The sequence below is a fragment of the Pseudorca crassidens genome, chromosome 13, assembly GCF_039906515.1.
Source record: "Pseudorca crassidens isolate mPseCra1 chromosome 13, mPseCra1.hap1, whole genome shotgun sequence".
In the NCBI taxonomy this organism is placed as follows: Eukaryota; Metazoa; Chordata; class Mammalia; order Artiodactyla; family Delphinidae; genus Pseudorca; species Pseudorca crassidens.
The window spans coordinates 20,358,475-20,374,650 of NC_090308.1; the positions used below are offsets into that span (position 1 = coordinate 20,358,475).

A 16,176-nucleotide genomic window follows, 5' to 3' on the forward strand; every position below is an offset into this window, starting at 1 on the left:
AAGCATGATACGTAAGGTGAAATATTACACATCACTTGAGGTTTTTTTTTTCTTCAGAAAACTTATGTGACCAGTACACAAATATACAGATTAAACAAGATATGGACATCTGAACCCATTAGAAAAACTAGGTCACCCTGGAAGTAAACTCCAGTGACAGTGACCAATCCAACGTGAAGTTCTGTGTCTGCACTTCTTCTGAACAAGACTGCCTTAAAGCAAAACTCCTCCATTTACAGCCCCCTCAAAAGAACAAATGTCTGATCCTCCCCTTAATCAGCTCCGAACTATTTTTAAAAGTAAAATACATTTTTAGTCAGCACAGTAAGTCAAGCATAGTAAGCTATCATCATACAACAGCATAAAGGAAACTCTCTCTACAGGACAGTAAACAGTCAATACATAATAAACTAGTTTGAAAATACATGAAGTACATTTGTCTCAACAAAGGTATGGCCCTTGAGTGCTTTTTCCTAAGAAGCCAAGAACTGGAAAACAATCGCATGCTGAAGCGAAGGATGAAACCCACAGCGCTGGTCTCGACTATTCAGAGTCTACAACAGATGTGGCGTCAGGAAGGACAGGCCGGGCTGTTCCCATCACCGGCTGGCCGTTACTTAACACACTGGGTTCAGTAAGTGACTGAGAGAGCCCTGTCTTTGCTGATATCCTCTTTTCATAACCTCACGGGCGGGAGGGCTGGGAGTCATGCAAGTTGACAAACTTACCTGGAAAATGTTTGCTGGCCTGGAGAGCTACTTGCCATGGCAAATCAAATCTGCACTTTTTCCAACGAAATGCGGTGGCCGCCGGGCCACTCATCACCTACATTTGCTTAAGTGAGGAGGAAAAAGATGCAGAGGAAGTGGATTTTAACAAAAGCAGCCTGCGAACTGCACACTGGGATGTCCTGTTTTGGGGTGGCTTTTATTTTTCCCATGAGAGGATCTGACTAAACCTAACTGAATCTCCTCTAAATACCAGACAGGAAGTCACACTTCGCAGTTAGTGAAAATTCCTTACATCATTTTTTGTTGTTGTTTTTTTAATTGTCACAGCTAAGAGCCTTTGAATGTTTCTGATCTACTACAAAGAGATTATAACTTTGCTTCCTGTTTTTGACAGTGTCAGCTGGTAAAGGGCACCTCCACCCACCTCCTTACCCCACTATGAATATAAACAGAGGCGTTTGCCCTGAGTATACAACTGGGCTGAAGAGTTTCGTTACATATTAACTACACTTCAAAGAATAAATCAGACTTGTTATTTCACTTTAATATGCATATATACCTTGGGAAAAGTGAAACTCAAAAGGATTTCTTCTTCATTCCTTAGAGATTGCTATTATGGAAAAAATAAACTCAACCACACAGAATACTAAGATGAGAGGTAACAGTTTTGATTCATATTTTCCAGCCTATTCTATCTTGTGTATTTGCCTTGCTCTTTTGCTATATCATTTATGCAGATGTCATCCACACAGCTACATAGCACAGGGAGATCGGCTCGGTGCTTTGTGACCACCTCGAGGGGCGGGATAGGGAGGGTGGAAGGGAGATGCAAGAGGGTGGGGATATGGGGATATATGTATATGCATAGCTGATTCACTTTGTTATACAGCAGAAACTAACACACCAGTTTAAAGCAATTATACTCCAATAAAGACATTAAAAAAGAAAAATAACTTTTTCCCTTATTTTTCAATATAAGGCCTGAGGCCTTACAAGATGTATTAATAATGATCATTCATCTTCTAAGAAATTTTCCATGTCCCAAGGCTGCACTGTATAATCCATTGTTTTCGTTATTTCTTGGCATACAGCTGACTATGAAACTGACCGCTGAACCTTCCTATGTCAAAGAGAACTTTCCACTGTGGGAAATTTCTAAAACATTCATATTAAGCTAAGTGGAAATGTCATCATAGTTCAGGAGCAAATATGGTCTGTATCACCCAGTACGATTTCTAAACTAGATTCTACACAGGAAAGGCAAACCACGGAACAAAAACAAGTACCAAGCCTACAATGGAGTTTCTGCAAACACTGGACTTGAAGAAAATCAGAAGCAACAATCAGTTTATCAAAGTTATCTGAAAGTTCTTCCAAAAAGATCTAAAAGAAGCGCACTTTTAAAAACTACTCTGTAACGTCTATCCACTGACCCCTTCTTCTGCTAGATTACACGGTGGCCTCATTTCTAGTTCTTGTGAAATCAATAGACCATTTAAGTTGCAAGTATCTGTCTAGGGTATGCACTTTCTTATTCAATCTGGTGTTGACAGCAGTAATCAAATTTTGTACATACCACTAGCTCTATTATAGCTCAACAGCAACTGGCTGCCAGCCTAGGTTTACTCTCATCCAAAAGGAAAGAAAGGAGTGGACTGCAGAATTACAGAACAAATCAGCTGAAACTACAGGAGGTGGTGTGGAAGTGAGCAAGTGAAGCAGAGGCAGTCAAGACTAATCCTCCTTCCACTGGGGAGACATACACCGGGCACATCAGCACGGCCAAGCCCAGGTCAGCCGACCTTGACCATTAAAGGCAGACATTTTCTTCATTCCCTCTATTATCTGCAAACCCTCTGGGCTTTGAACATCTTATTACAACTGTCCGTCCTAACTACTGAACCTACACCTAAACCTGCAGAGCAGCAGACAAAAGCCAGAGATAAACCACACCCTCCAACACCAGAGAAACCAAATGTGAGGGAATACAAGTTACAACACTTCCCATGAACTGTCCAGACACAACTGGCTTCATGTTGTAACTCTTCTGTATGCACATAAGCTAGGATCAAGCCTTTTTCTCGGATCAAAATGTTCTCAATTCATCTTCTGTAAAAACAAGGTCGGCCTTAAAAAAAATTGGGAAGGGGGTAGAGACCTGACTTTGAAAGTCTACTCAACTTGCATTTTTAGAGTTCAAAATCTCTAAGAAAACCATATTCCTGCTAACAGATATTCTCTACTTAAAGGGAGCATGGATGATACCATTTTTTGGTTTGACAAGCAACTTTCTCCCTCATTTTTTAAAACTTGAAATAATTTTAGATTTACCCAAGAAGTTGTAAAAGTAGTACACAGAGTTTTCATATTCCCTTCACCCAGCTTCCCCAAATGTTATCATCTTACATAACCGGAAACCAAAAAATTAGCACTGATGCAGTACAATGAACTACTCTAGAGATCTTATTCAAATTTCTCCAATTGTTCCCTTTTTCTGGTTCATGATTCAGTCTCAGATCCTGCACACAAGCAACACTTCAAAAATGCATCCTTTCATTCACTATCTAATGCATGTTTCTGATCCCCCCCAAAAGACCTGTTTTCTTTCATGTTGATGAGGTAGTTTCATCATCAACCATTGAGTCTTCCAGGCGATAAATGTTTATTTCCTCCACAATGCTCTTCATACCTAATCTGTGAGTCTTATCTTGTAAGCACAGGTCAAATAGAGTTTCACAGTCCCTTGTCCAAAACCCTTAGACCAGATGTGTTGCCAAATCAGAACTTTTCCCATTTGAGAAAAGTTACACTGCACATAGGCTATACATTACATTAAAACAAAAACAGCGAGATCCAGGGCAATTTCCCCTAGTCAAACACACTAATACTTCTGCAGTAAATATGTGTATTTTATGAGGTAAGTGGGATAAGTAAAGATTTTAAAAGCATCCCAACACTCCAGGTCCAATTTTGCCACCAAATGAGCTCAGGTCAAGCTCGGGTTTTACTATCAAATGAATTACAAAGAAAATACCTTTCAGTTTTTACAGCTCTTTTTAGCTATTACAACTGCAAATGAGGGAGTGTAGACCTGTACCTATAAAATCCGTGGCCTCATGCATCTCCCACCCACCTTCACACCACATCCGCTTTCACCTCCAATGTTGCCTCTGCCTCCAGGCTCTCTTTACTCCAATTCACCCTCCCACAGAGCCTCCAGATAGATCTTTCTAAAGTACTTGCAACTCTCTAGCTTCAAAATCCTTAAAGATTTCCCATGCAAGGAAGGAGGTTGGAGTCTAATCTTCTTCATGAAGTTCACAAGGCTTCCACCAACTGAGCCAACTCCTCTGACTGTAACAGTGCTACACCCAAGAAGAATAAAAAATGAAAAAGGCATAGTCTCTGTCCTCAAGAAGCTGCCATTTAATTCAATCTCTTGAATATTTTCACCTAAGTAAAAATATAGAATATAGCTTCTCCAATCATCCAAGAACGTATTGGGATTTTTTTTTAACTCATTCTTTTCTAGCTAAGAAATTCTACCTTAGTTCTTGATCACATTAAAGATTACTAACAAAATCCAACATGTTGGCATGAAAAAGATTTTTCACATGATTCTAACAACACATGTCTAAAAATACTTGCTATGCTACTGTTGCAATTACAAAGAGCAAAAGCCAGGAAAACTTTTCTAAAAACAAGCAAACCCAAAAAAGTAACATCAAAGATGTTATTTAATGGGCTGAATGATTTCTCATGAGATTGTTTTTCCAAAGCACAAAGATATAAATAAAGTCTGAAACCATGCCTTTGTTTCCATATTATATACTAATGGAATCGAATGACATTATAACCAAGAAAATTATGTTAGAGAGAGCTACACAAAAATCCCCACCATCAAAGAGTTTAGAATTTATCCCAACCACACAAAGGCTGATCTCCAATGCAGACATTAAGGAACATGCCAGTGAAAGAGGAAAGAAATCATATTTTCAGTATTTTAGTTTTGTTTTCTAAGGTGCAAAGACACTTACTTGGAATGATGAATTAAAAGAAAAGTTCCTAGACATTGTATTTCAAGATAAAATTATAACCTTTCTTACAATTATCTCAGGAAAAGTGCACAAAAGCAGTGAGAGTAAGAGTTAAAGAACACCACCACCAAATCCCATAATGAGGGGGGTAGAGAGAGGTAGTAGGTATACCCGTGCTCTTCCTACACCAAGAGAGGGGAGGAGGGTTCCCTCCCAGGGTGGCTCTCCTCTCACAACAGAGTGTGTGAGTGTGTGTGTGTGTGTGTGTGTGCGCGCGCGTGCACACATGGCAGGTTTCTCACTGGCAGTGTTGCTTCCAAACAGAAGTGACAACTGCCTGGAACCGACAGAGATGAGGTATCCAGTGGCGGACAGCAATCGTGGTAGAACAGGCCAACACTGCACGGATGTCGAGTGATGCCACTGCTCTGTAAAGCCAGGATCCAATCTGCCAGGGGCCTGGAACCCTGCAGTGCCGACTGCTTAAGACAGGGGTCCCTGGGACAGCCACTCAGGTAGCAAACACCTCACTCTAGCAGAAGGAAGGAAGGTTATCACCATGGTTCTTCAGGGAGCAGGAATAGTTGTTTAAGGAGACATCAAAAGAGATGAATAAAATTCAGATGCTTTACAAAGAAAGAGAATTTTTAAAACATTACGAAAAAGGAAAGAGAAAGGGAGTAATTTTCCTGAATTTTCTAAATGTTCTGTTTTTATCAATCAGGTGAAAAATAAGTGTTGTCATTTCTCATTTACCTTTGTATTGTCATCCTTTAGCATGGAGCCTGGAACATTGTAAGGACTTAATGAGCATTTACTGAAAGAAGAGACACGAGCTGATGTGGAAGACATCAGAGTGAAAGTAAGAGTGGACCAGGACAGTGAGAGGAACCCTGGGCGTCTCTCACACCCAAAGAGCTTACACAAGTCCGCCTGATGCAGAAAGGAGGTGCCACGGTCTACGTTACAAGCAAAATCAAAACTAGCAGCTCTGGGGGCTTCCCTGGTGGCGCAGTGGTTAAGAATGCAGGGGACACGGGTTCAAGCCCTGGTCTGGGAAGGTCCCACATGCCGCGGAGCAACTAAGCCTACGTGCCACAACTACTGAGCCTGCGCTCTAGAGCCCAAGAGCCACAACTACTGAAGCCCATGCACCTAGAGCCCGTGCTCCGCAACAAAGAGCAGCCACTGCAATGAGAAGCCCAAGCACCGCAATGAAGAGTAGCCCGTGCTCGCCACAACTAGAGAAAGCCCACGCGCAGCAACAAAAACCCAGCGCAGCCAAAAATAAATAAATTAATTAGATTAAAAAATAGGAATTCTGGGGCAGACCGCAGCATTGCAGAAAAGGACTAGAGAGCTGTGACCAAGCGAGAAGGGTGCTTGTGGGAATGTAAAAGAAGGATTAATTTGGAAATGGAAGTGCTGTAGAAGTAGAGGCAATCTCATTGGCAAACTGCAGGGCTGTGGAGCAAAGATCAGCCAGTGAGTTTTCTTGAAGTACATCTGCTGCCATTGTGAGAGAAACTTCTCTGGTTCCTAGAAGGTTCCAGAACACTCAAGCTTCATGGGAAGGTGTGAAGAAAAGAAACATGGGGACTATTCTTTGCTGTTAGCAGTAAAAACATCTAGTGGGAGCACTGACCTAAGAGTCCCATAGGGCACAACAGCCTATGAATCCAGATGTGCCATCCATAACACTTCGTTCCTGGGTCCCCGGCAGTGACAATCTCAATTCAATGTTTCCTGTGGAGCTCTTAAGCCCTTATGCAAATCTGAAGATGTTGGCCACTCATTAGATACGGGTATTAACTTGCATGAGTCATCTGTATATTCAGCCTGCAGCTGAAACTACACAAAGATGGTCCTGCCTACTAACGGGCACACCCACCCCACTCCCATGTGTCATATCTCTGGCCATGGGAGTGAGACATAATCATCTACTTGTGACAGCTGAGGGCTGGGAATGGGGAGAAAATGAAGGATCCAGGCAATAATGAGGCAGAACCAATGCCAAGGAGATGACCTCGAGTATTTCAGTTCCAGGATTTCTAGGATGAAACAGTTTCCAAGCAATAACCAGGTGAGGAACAGAGAATGCAAGTAAGGGTTATCGGTCAAGAATTTATGAGCCATGCAACTTAGGAACAAGATTCCTGGGCTTTGGGTCTGTGGGAGCCAGTCAGCTAACTGATCTGTTTACTGAGCACCTACTCTGTTCCATGCAGTGCAGACGAGAACCAGTTCCCAGGCCAGCAGAGTGTGGCAACACCAGTGCTGCAGAGGGTGTGTGTGGTGCTCAATGTCACTGCCTCGGGGATCAGCCCCTGAGATAGGCCGGGGCCTGCAAAAGGGGAAAGGAGGGGGCAGCGGCTACCAAACAAGGGGGGACCGAACACCGCAAAGGCAAGAAATGCACAAACAGCCTGTTATTAACATATTCTAAGAAGTGACAGAGAACAGGGAGGAAGATGGGAGGGTGGAACTTGGAAACAGTACCAGAAGGTACAAAAGTGGAAACCACGGTAATCCAGAAAGAAGAGGAGAAGAAAGCCAGGCCCTTATTCCAGGGCCGTCCCCGATGGTAAGCAAGCTATTCCACAGTTCGCAGGTCGGGACCATTTATGTACCATTTCACACAAAGCTCCGCTTTCCATAAAATCTTTCTCCTCCAGAGAACGTCCATGAGTAAATCTGTCTATCTATAAAAGATTTATAAACAGAGCCAATAGAACAAACTTGGTTTTAAATTAGGAATACTGCACTAAAAATGACTTCCCAGAGGTTGCCAAGTTCCAGCAGAGGGCTGGAACTACCAGTGTTTCTATTGGAACCTCAGTCTGTAATTTGGTCAGTAAAAACTGACCAATTTTAGGGACCTCTGAACTTTAAAGTTCTTTCACATTTATTTTCATGGATGCCTGCAAAAGTCTTACAAGTTAAGCTGTGTCAATACCTCAAGTCCTGTTTGAAACATGAGGTAACTAAGGACTCATGACACCGAGTAAAACACCATATTCATGCCATGGGTGTTCTGAACCTCTGAACCAACTCCCTGCCCCAAAGTCTTTCCTCCCATCCCCTTGTGGGCCTTCTAGAAGCAGCTTGCTGGCTGTCAACAGCACTGCCTGAACCAACGTGAAGCCCAGAGGTTTCAAAGTTATTTTTCTGAGAGAAAACAATACTATATAATACTTCCTCTCTTCCTCAAAGTCATAGCCAAAAACCATATGAAAGCAAGAGGAAGTACATGTTCCTCAACAGCAATCAGCTTCCAGGTATCAAGTAGCCATAGCAGCTGCACCCCACCCCAGTCCCAACCTCTGGCACAAACACAAGCGTCAGGATCTTGAGGCCACTCAGATATGTCTTTCCACAACAGAATGACAAAAGGCCCTGACACTTCCACTCCCGAGGGCACTAAAACCATAGCCCCGAAGGAACAAGGTGGTTACTTTTCATATGAGTTACTAAACTGAGCCCCTCTACGCTGGAAAGAGGGGGCAGGAAAAGGAAATGAAAGCAAGTGACTCTAGGTTCTGGATTTCATATGCAAGACTAGCCAGCAACAGGTGCAGCGTTCCGGTGAAATTAAGACTCCCCAAACGCCTCTCGCCTCCGCAGCACAAAGGGCGCAAGCACAGCAAGCCAACATTAGCAGTGCTGTAAGAAGTGGAAGCCATCATCATTTCCTAGCCAGCAGCAATTCTGAAAAAAAAAAGAAATTTACCAGACAGTACACAAAATATTTCTCTGCTGACATGAGACTTCTTTCACACTGTCCTTTCCTTAAAACACTTTACTCGAAAATAATTTAAATGTTGGTCATAATAAAATATTTTTTAGGCTAGTGACTAGCATAGTGCCTCGTATGGAGTAGGTGGGCAATAAACATTTATTGGATGAATGAATGAAACAAGCAGGTAAATTAAAAGTTGCCTTCACAAATAAAGATAACCAAAATCTTACCCTCAAAAGAGTATGTAAGTATATTTTTCCCCGTTTCTCCAAGAAGGGAACAAAAGGCTGGAATCAGAAGCCAAGAGCAAGAGATATCGCAAATAGAAACATATCAGGATTGTGAAAACGACTATACTACCCAAAGCAATCTACAGTTTCAATGCAATCCCTATCAAATTACCAAAGGCATTTTTTTACAGAACTAGAACAAAAAATCTTAAAATTTGTATGGAGACACAAAGGATCCCGAATAGCCAAAGCAGTCTTGAGGGAAAAAAACGGAGCTGGAGGAATCAGACTCCCTGACTTCAGATTATACTACAAAGCTACAGTAATCAAGACAATATGGTATTGGCACAAAAACAGAAATATAGATCAATGGAAGAGGATAGAAAGCCCAGAGATAAACCCACCCACCTATGGTCAACTAATCTATGACAAAGGAGGCAAGGATATACAATGGAGAAAAGACAGTCTCTTCAATAAGTGGTGCTGGGAAAACTGGACAGCTACAGGAAAAGGAATGAAATTAGAACACTCCCTAACACCATACACAAAAATAAACTCAAAATGGATTAAACGCCTAAATATAAGGCCAAACACTACAAAACTCTTAGAGGAAAACACAGGTAGAACTCTGTATGACATAAATCACAACAAGATTCTTTTTGACTCACCTCCTAGAGAAATGAAAATTTAAAACAAAAATTAACAAATGGGACCTAATGAAACTTAAAAGCTTTTGCACAGCAAAGGAAACTACAAACAAAACAAAAAAACAACCCTCAGAATGGGAGAAAATATTTGCAAACAAATCAACAGACAAAGGATTAATCTCCAAAATATATAAACAGTTCATGCAGCTCAATATTAAAAAAAGCAAGCAACCCAATCCAAAAATGGGCAGAAGACCTAGACGGACATTTCTCCAAAGAAGACATGCAGATGGCCAAGAAGCACATGAAAAGCTGCTCAACATCACTAATTATTAGAGAAATGCAAATCAAAACTACAATGAGGTATCACCTCACATCAGTTAGAATGGGCATCATCAGAAAATCTACAAACAACAAATGCTGGAGAGGGTGTGGAGAAAAGGGAACCCTCTTGCACTGTTGGTGGGAATGTAAACTGATACAGCCACTATGGAGAACAGTATGGAGGTCCCTTAAAAAACTAAAAATAGAATTACCATATGACCCAGCAATCCCACTACTGGGCATAACCCCAGAGAAAACCATAATTCAGAAAGACACATGCACCGCAATGTTCAGTGCAGCACTATTTACAATAGCCAGGTCATGGAAGCAACCTAAATGCCCACCGACAGATGAATGGATAAAGATGTGGTACATGTATACAGAAAGGAACGAAATTGGGTCATTTGTAGAGACACGGATGGACCGAGAGACTGTCATACAGAGTGAAGTAAGTCAGAAAGAGAAAAACAAATATCATATATTAACGCATATATGTGGAACCTAGAAAAATGGTACAGATAAACCGGTTTGCAGGGCAGAAATAGAGACACAGATGTAGAGAACAAATGTATGGACACCAGGGGGGAAAGTGGTGGCGGGTGTTGGTGGTGGTGTGATGAACTGGGAGATTGGGATTGACATGTATATACTAATATGTAAAAAACAGATAACTAGTAAGAACCTGCTGTATAAAAAATAAATTTTAAAAAAAAAGAAAGAAACATATCAGGAAGTGCCAACCACCTATCCCCTGGCTAAAGCTGAGAAACCCTGTCTGCCATCCCTTGGAATTAACAGATCTATGCAGGGAATTCTCATTTGGAGAAGACCAAACGGGAAAAACAATCATAATCATTTGAGCAATCAACTTTTGGATTTTCCTTTCATTGAATATGCCATTTCACCTAACAGTTTCCACCTGCCATCACTACAGAATTTACAAAATAAATTTTGTTGTATAATGTTTCAACACGATGAAAATAATCTGCTGACAATATGTTATTGAAAATATCTTGTGCTATATGTGACCTGTATAAGAAAAATATGAATGTGGGTAAGATGAACCAGAAGTGAAGCCATTTTATGAGCCATAAAAACTGACAAGGGCTTCCCTGGTGGCGCAGTGGTTGAGAGTCCGCCTGCCGATGCAGGGGACACGGGTTCGTGCCCCAGTCTGGGAAGATCCCACATGCTGCGGATTGGCTAGGCCCGTGAGCCATGGCCGCTGAGCCTGCGCGTCCAGAGCCTGTGCTCCGCAACAGGAGAGACCACAACAGTGAGAGGCCCGCGTACCGCAAAAAAAAAAACAAAAAAAAACTGACAGAAAATGTAGAGGAAAATGGCAATGAAATTGAGTCCAAGATGGAGAACATTATATGAATACTGTATTAAATATAAAGAATAATTATCAGTATAAAAACATCACTGATTTATATAAGGGGCTTAAACAATGATAATGATATTAATTATAAAAATAAGGTTTCAGAGAACAGATAAGAATAAATCATCAAAATTATCAGGACATATCAGAGAACAAAGCAATACAAATAAAAATGTAGTGTAATAAATAATTTTATAAAATGACTATAAAGTATGACTTGATTTAATGACACATTCAATTTTCTTTAAATTCATGAATTTCTCTTTTGTTTACAGCTTAAGTATTCTGAGCAGAATTTCTCTCATCCCTGTATATTCAATTTAAAGAATCCTTAGATTTTTCAAGTCACTCCTTCCAAGATCCAGAGTAAACTCCCGTTTTCTTTTACCTCAAGGTAACAAACACCCAAAGGTCTTGAATGAAATTCTTCGCTGAGATCCTAAGTGCCTAGTTAAGAATTACCTCAAACTTAAGGAATAAACTGGAATAGGAAGTCCATTACAAATATCATTGGTTTTCAAGTGAGGCCTTTTCAGTCATTCATTCATCCATTCATTCATCTGCAAGGATCTATCATCCCTAGAGGTCAGGTGTTGTGCAAAGCACTATGGGCACACTGGTGAAAATCTTGGTCCCTGCCCTGAGTCTGGGGACCTCTTAGCAACAAATTAAACAAAGCAATTAGCATTGTAACAAGTGTGCTGAAGCAAGCAACAGGACGGCTGGTAGGAATAACAGGATGAATCTACTTCAAATTGGTAGTCAGGGCAGACACCTCAGAAAATGTGCAATTTAATCCGATGCCCAATTATAGTAGACGGGGCTAGCCAAGAGCTAGGGGAGGTATTCCAGGCAGAGGAAGAGTCTGTGAAGAGGTGGTCTGCGGAGCAGCACGCTGGCCACTGCCGAGGCGATGGGCAGCGATAGAGGAGGCTAATTTATAAACACGGAAGCGAAGCGGCATCTCACCAAGCAATTCGCCCAACATGCCTTTTCCCTGACACACACTTTCCCCTCGGCCTGGAATCCCTCCCTTCCACACTCTCCTCTGCCATCTGGCAGGTTCCTCCTCTGGGAAACATCCCTTGACTCTCCAGGGAAGAATAAAACTCCAGAAACGAATCCCTCCTAATCCGTGATCCCACCGCACCTAGTACTTGCCACTATTACACCCCCTAACACCCGGCACTGAATCACTTGTTCAAAAGCCGCTAAGCAGAGGTCTTGCTTTATTTGTCTCTGTTTCCCAATAGTCTATCCCGGAATTCGGCACCAGCAGACATGCAATAAATAACAAGTGAGTGAGGGAACAAACCGAGACAGAAATGGACAAATGAACGCAGAAGGGCCACCAATGCCAACTCATTACTCAGCCTAGGAGGTTTGGAACAGCACCACAGTTACAGCTGATTAACCCATTTATAGTCTGGGGGGGGAGGGCAAGATGATTTCTATCCCCATATGATTTCCATACAACAAACGCTTTGGGACAAATCTTCTGGCATCACAGAGAAGTGATGGAATAATTTTCAGAGTGCCATTAGATATGGGCCCCAATCCATTCACAACCTACAAGCATGCGTGAAGTGCCAGGCCAGGTATTAGGCTCAAAGGCTGACAGTGGCTCTGTCCTGTTCCGGAAGACCTACAACTAGCAAGCAGAGCAGATCCTATTTCCAAAATATCGCTAATGACTCACATTGTAAGATTCTTTATACGGAACTAACTTCTTTCATAATATTTTTACAAGAAAATGTTTTGTTAAAAAATTCCAAGGTCACCCATAGGACAAAATTATTTAGAATCTGCTGCTCAGTAATTTTCACACTAATTCTTGGCTCACTGAGTCATTCCGAGGTTTCCTTTCTACGACCAATGCACACAAGTTTAAGGAACCATAACATTCTAAGTGAGCCTTCTTTACCTGCCTGTGACCCTTTGCCGTCCCCATGTGTAGACATGGTAGTCACTTCCATTTCTTGCTGGCTCAGCACATCCTCCAAAGGTAGTTCAGGTTCACAAACCAACCGTGCATGCCTTCTGAAGTCGCAAAGATATGTGTACCCCTCGGCTGGACAGTGTGCTTTGCTGGAGTCAAATTTTAAAACAGGGCCAAACAGTGTGGGAATCATGGGGAGAGGAGTCCCTCCCCAACTGGCCTGACCAGAATGGTTGCATTCCTGCCCCGTAACACAGCCCAATCCCCTTCTGAGCCTCTGCCAGGCTGTGGAGCCTGTCGCCTTAAAATCCAGACGTGCGACGACACTTACCTACTTAGGAATAGCCAGGTAAGGAAGGTATATGTATTTCTACAAACACAGAAGAGCCTAGCGCTTCCTCAGTTCTCCTTAGTTTTTACTTACATTTGTGCCAAATGAAAACGTGGGTGAGGAATAATGTTTAGGAATTAAACGATAAAAAATGTTCTTAAGTGTCCAGCTCTTGCAAGAGAGCTTGTTCTCATAAATTTTACAATTTTTCAACCTATATACTCTAAACTAATCTCTAAAGCTTTTAGAGATCTAGCCATTAATACACTAAATAATACATGCTGTCAAGCTAAAAGGTAAACTCTGCCTCTTCAATCAGGAGTAAAAACACTACCGAGTGAAATACAAACTGCGTCTTTTTGCCAACCTCAACGCACAGCCCTCTGCTCATTTCATTCCCAATCACTGCCCTCATTCAGGTTTTCCGTGGGCCAAGCTCCACCCTCAGCCAACACCCGAGCGTTGACTTAAATCTGGCTTCCTTAAGGAGACCTTCCCTCACCACTCGAGCCCAGCCCAGGCCCCGTGAAGCCCCCTCATGACGCACTATCACAGCACTGCAGGACATTTATCCCCTAAGCTATGAAACAACTCTTTGTATATTCTGCAGTTTGGTATCTGTTTCTTCTACGAGTCTACACACTGCAGAGGCCAGCCACCAACACTGAGTGTTCATCAGTTTTGTTGACCATGCCCACTACAGTGCCTGGCCTGGGGCGGGGGGGGCACGCAACAAAGAGTTATTTCCACTTCATGTTGTCATCTCTGTAAAATTACTCTTAACACAAATATCATATCATATCACTTATATGTGGAATCTAAAAAAATTGTACAAATGAACTTATTTACAAAACAGAAACAGAGGCACAGATGTAGAAAACAAACTTATGGTTACCGGGGGGGAAATAGGGGACGGAATAAACTGGGAGATTGGGATTGATATGTACTCACTATTATATATAAAATAGATAACTAATAAGGACCTACTGTATAGCATAGGGAACTCCTCTGAATACTCTGTAATGGCCTATATAGGAAAAGAATCTAAAAAAGAGTGGATATATGTATATGTATAACTGATTTACTTTGCTGTACACCTGAAACTAACACAACATTGTAAATCAACTATATTCCAATAGCGACTTCCCTGATGGTGCAGTGGTTAAGAATCCACCTGCCAATGCAGGGGACACAGGTTCGAGCCCTGGTCCAGGAAGATCCCACATGTCGCGGAGCAACTAAGCCCAATGCACAACTACTGGGCCTGCACTCTAGAGCCCGCGAGCCACAACTACTGAGCCCACGTGTGGCAACTACTGAAGCCCACGGGCCTAGAGCTCGTGCTCCGCGACAAAGAGAAGCCACCGCAATGAGAAGCCCACGCACCACAAAGAGTAGCCCCCGCTCGCCGCAACTAGAGAAAGCCCGCGCGTAGCAATGAAGACACAACGCAGCCAAAAATTAATTAATTAATTAATTTAAAAAAGAAATATAACGTGAAACCCATATGTGCTTTAAAAAGGAAAAAAACTACACTCCAATAAAAAAAATTCCCAAAATTAAAAAAAAACAAAAACTAAAAAAAAAAATTTGTCTGGGTTCACCAAACTACCAAACGGGGTCCATGGGCAAAAAAGGAAGGGATGTGATGATAAAGAATAAAAACCCTAATCTACACCCTCATCATAAGATATAAACATTTCATGAATCGAGGAACACATATTCTGTTTTTAATGAGTTGAACTTATCTTTACTCACTAGGAAAATAAATAAAACACTTCTAAAGGAGAGATGATTTAAAATAAACAGAATTGGGCTTCCCTGGTGGCGCAGTGGTTGAGAGTCCACCTGCCGATGCAGGGGACACGGCTTCGTGCCGCGGTCTGGGAAGATCCCACATGCCGCGGAGCGGCTGGGCCCGTGAGCCATGGCCGCTGAGCCTGCGCGTCCGGAGCCTGTGCTCCGCAATGGGAGAGGCCACAACAGTGAGAGGCCCGCGTACCGCAAAAAAAATGATAATAATAAAATATAAAAAACAAACAGAATTATTAAATTACAAAGTTGTTTTTTATAATAAATAAAAATATGTATTTCAGTAGTTTTAGTATAAAACAACTTTTAAAGAAGAAATTCTCAAGGGACGTTCACAAGTTTAATAGTTACTGTACAGTTCAACTAACAGATATCCTTGACATATTCTTTTTTTTTGAGATATAATCGACATATAACATTACAGTAGTTTTAAGTGTACAGCACAAATAATTGATATATGTATGTACTACAAAATGATTACCACAATAAAAAGTTCAGTTACCATCCATCACCACATACACTTACAATTATTTTTCTTGTGATAAGAATTTCAAGATCTACTCTCTTATCAACTTTCAAATACACAATACAGTATTGTTAACTAGAGTCACCATGCTGTGCGTTAAATCTCCAGGATTTATTTTTGTAGCTTTTGACCACCTTCATCCATCTACCCCACCCCCAACACCCTGCCCCTATAATCACCAATCTGTTCTCTGTATCTTTGAGTTCAGGTGGGGTTTTTTTTCTTTTTTTTTTAGATTCCACATATAAGTGAGATCACACAGTATTTGTCCCCCTCTGTCTGACTTATTTCAGTTAGCATAATGCCCTCAAGGTTTACCCATGTTGTCACAAATGGCAGGATTTCCTTCCTTTTTATGGCTGAATAATATTCATATATATATATGTATAATCTCCCATCTTCTTTATTTATGTGTCAGTAGACATTTAGGTTGTTTCTGTGTCCTGGCTATTGTCAAAACTGCTACAGGGCTTCCCTGG

General features: G+C 41.6%; 1 protein-coding gene and 1 long non-coding RNA gene across 9 annotated transcripts in view; one reads left to right on the forward strand and one right to left on the reverse strand.

Annotated features, from left to right (window-relative positions):
- UTRN (utrophin) overlaps positions 1 to 16,176 on the reverse strand; it is a 492,142-nt gene that overhangs the window by 438,063 nt on the left and 37,903 nt on the right. The window lies entirely within an intron of this gene.
- Positions 53 to 1,973, forward strand: LOC137204948 (uncharacterized). The gene is made up of 3 exons (XR_010933921.1): positions 53 to 634; positions 1,126 to 1,389; positions 1,823 to 1,973. It is a non-coding gene; the product is annotated as an uncharacterized lncRNA (long non-coding RNA).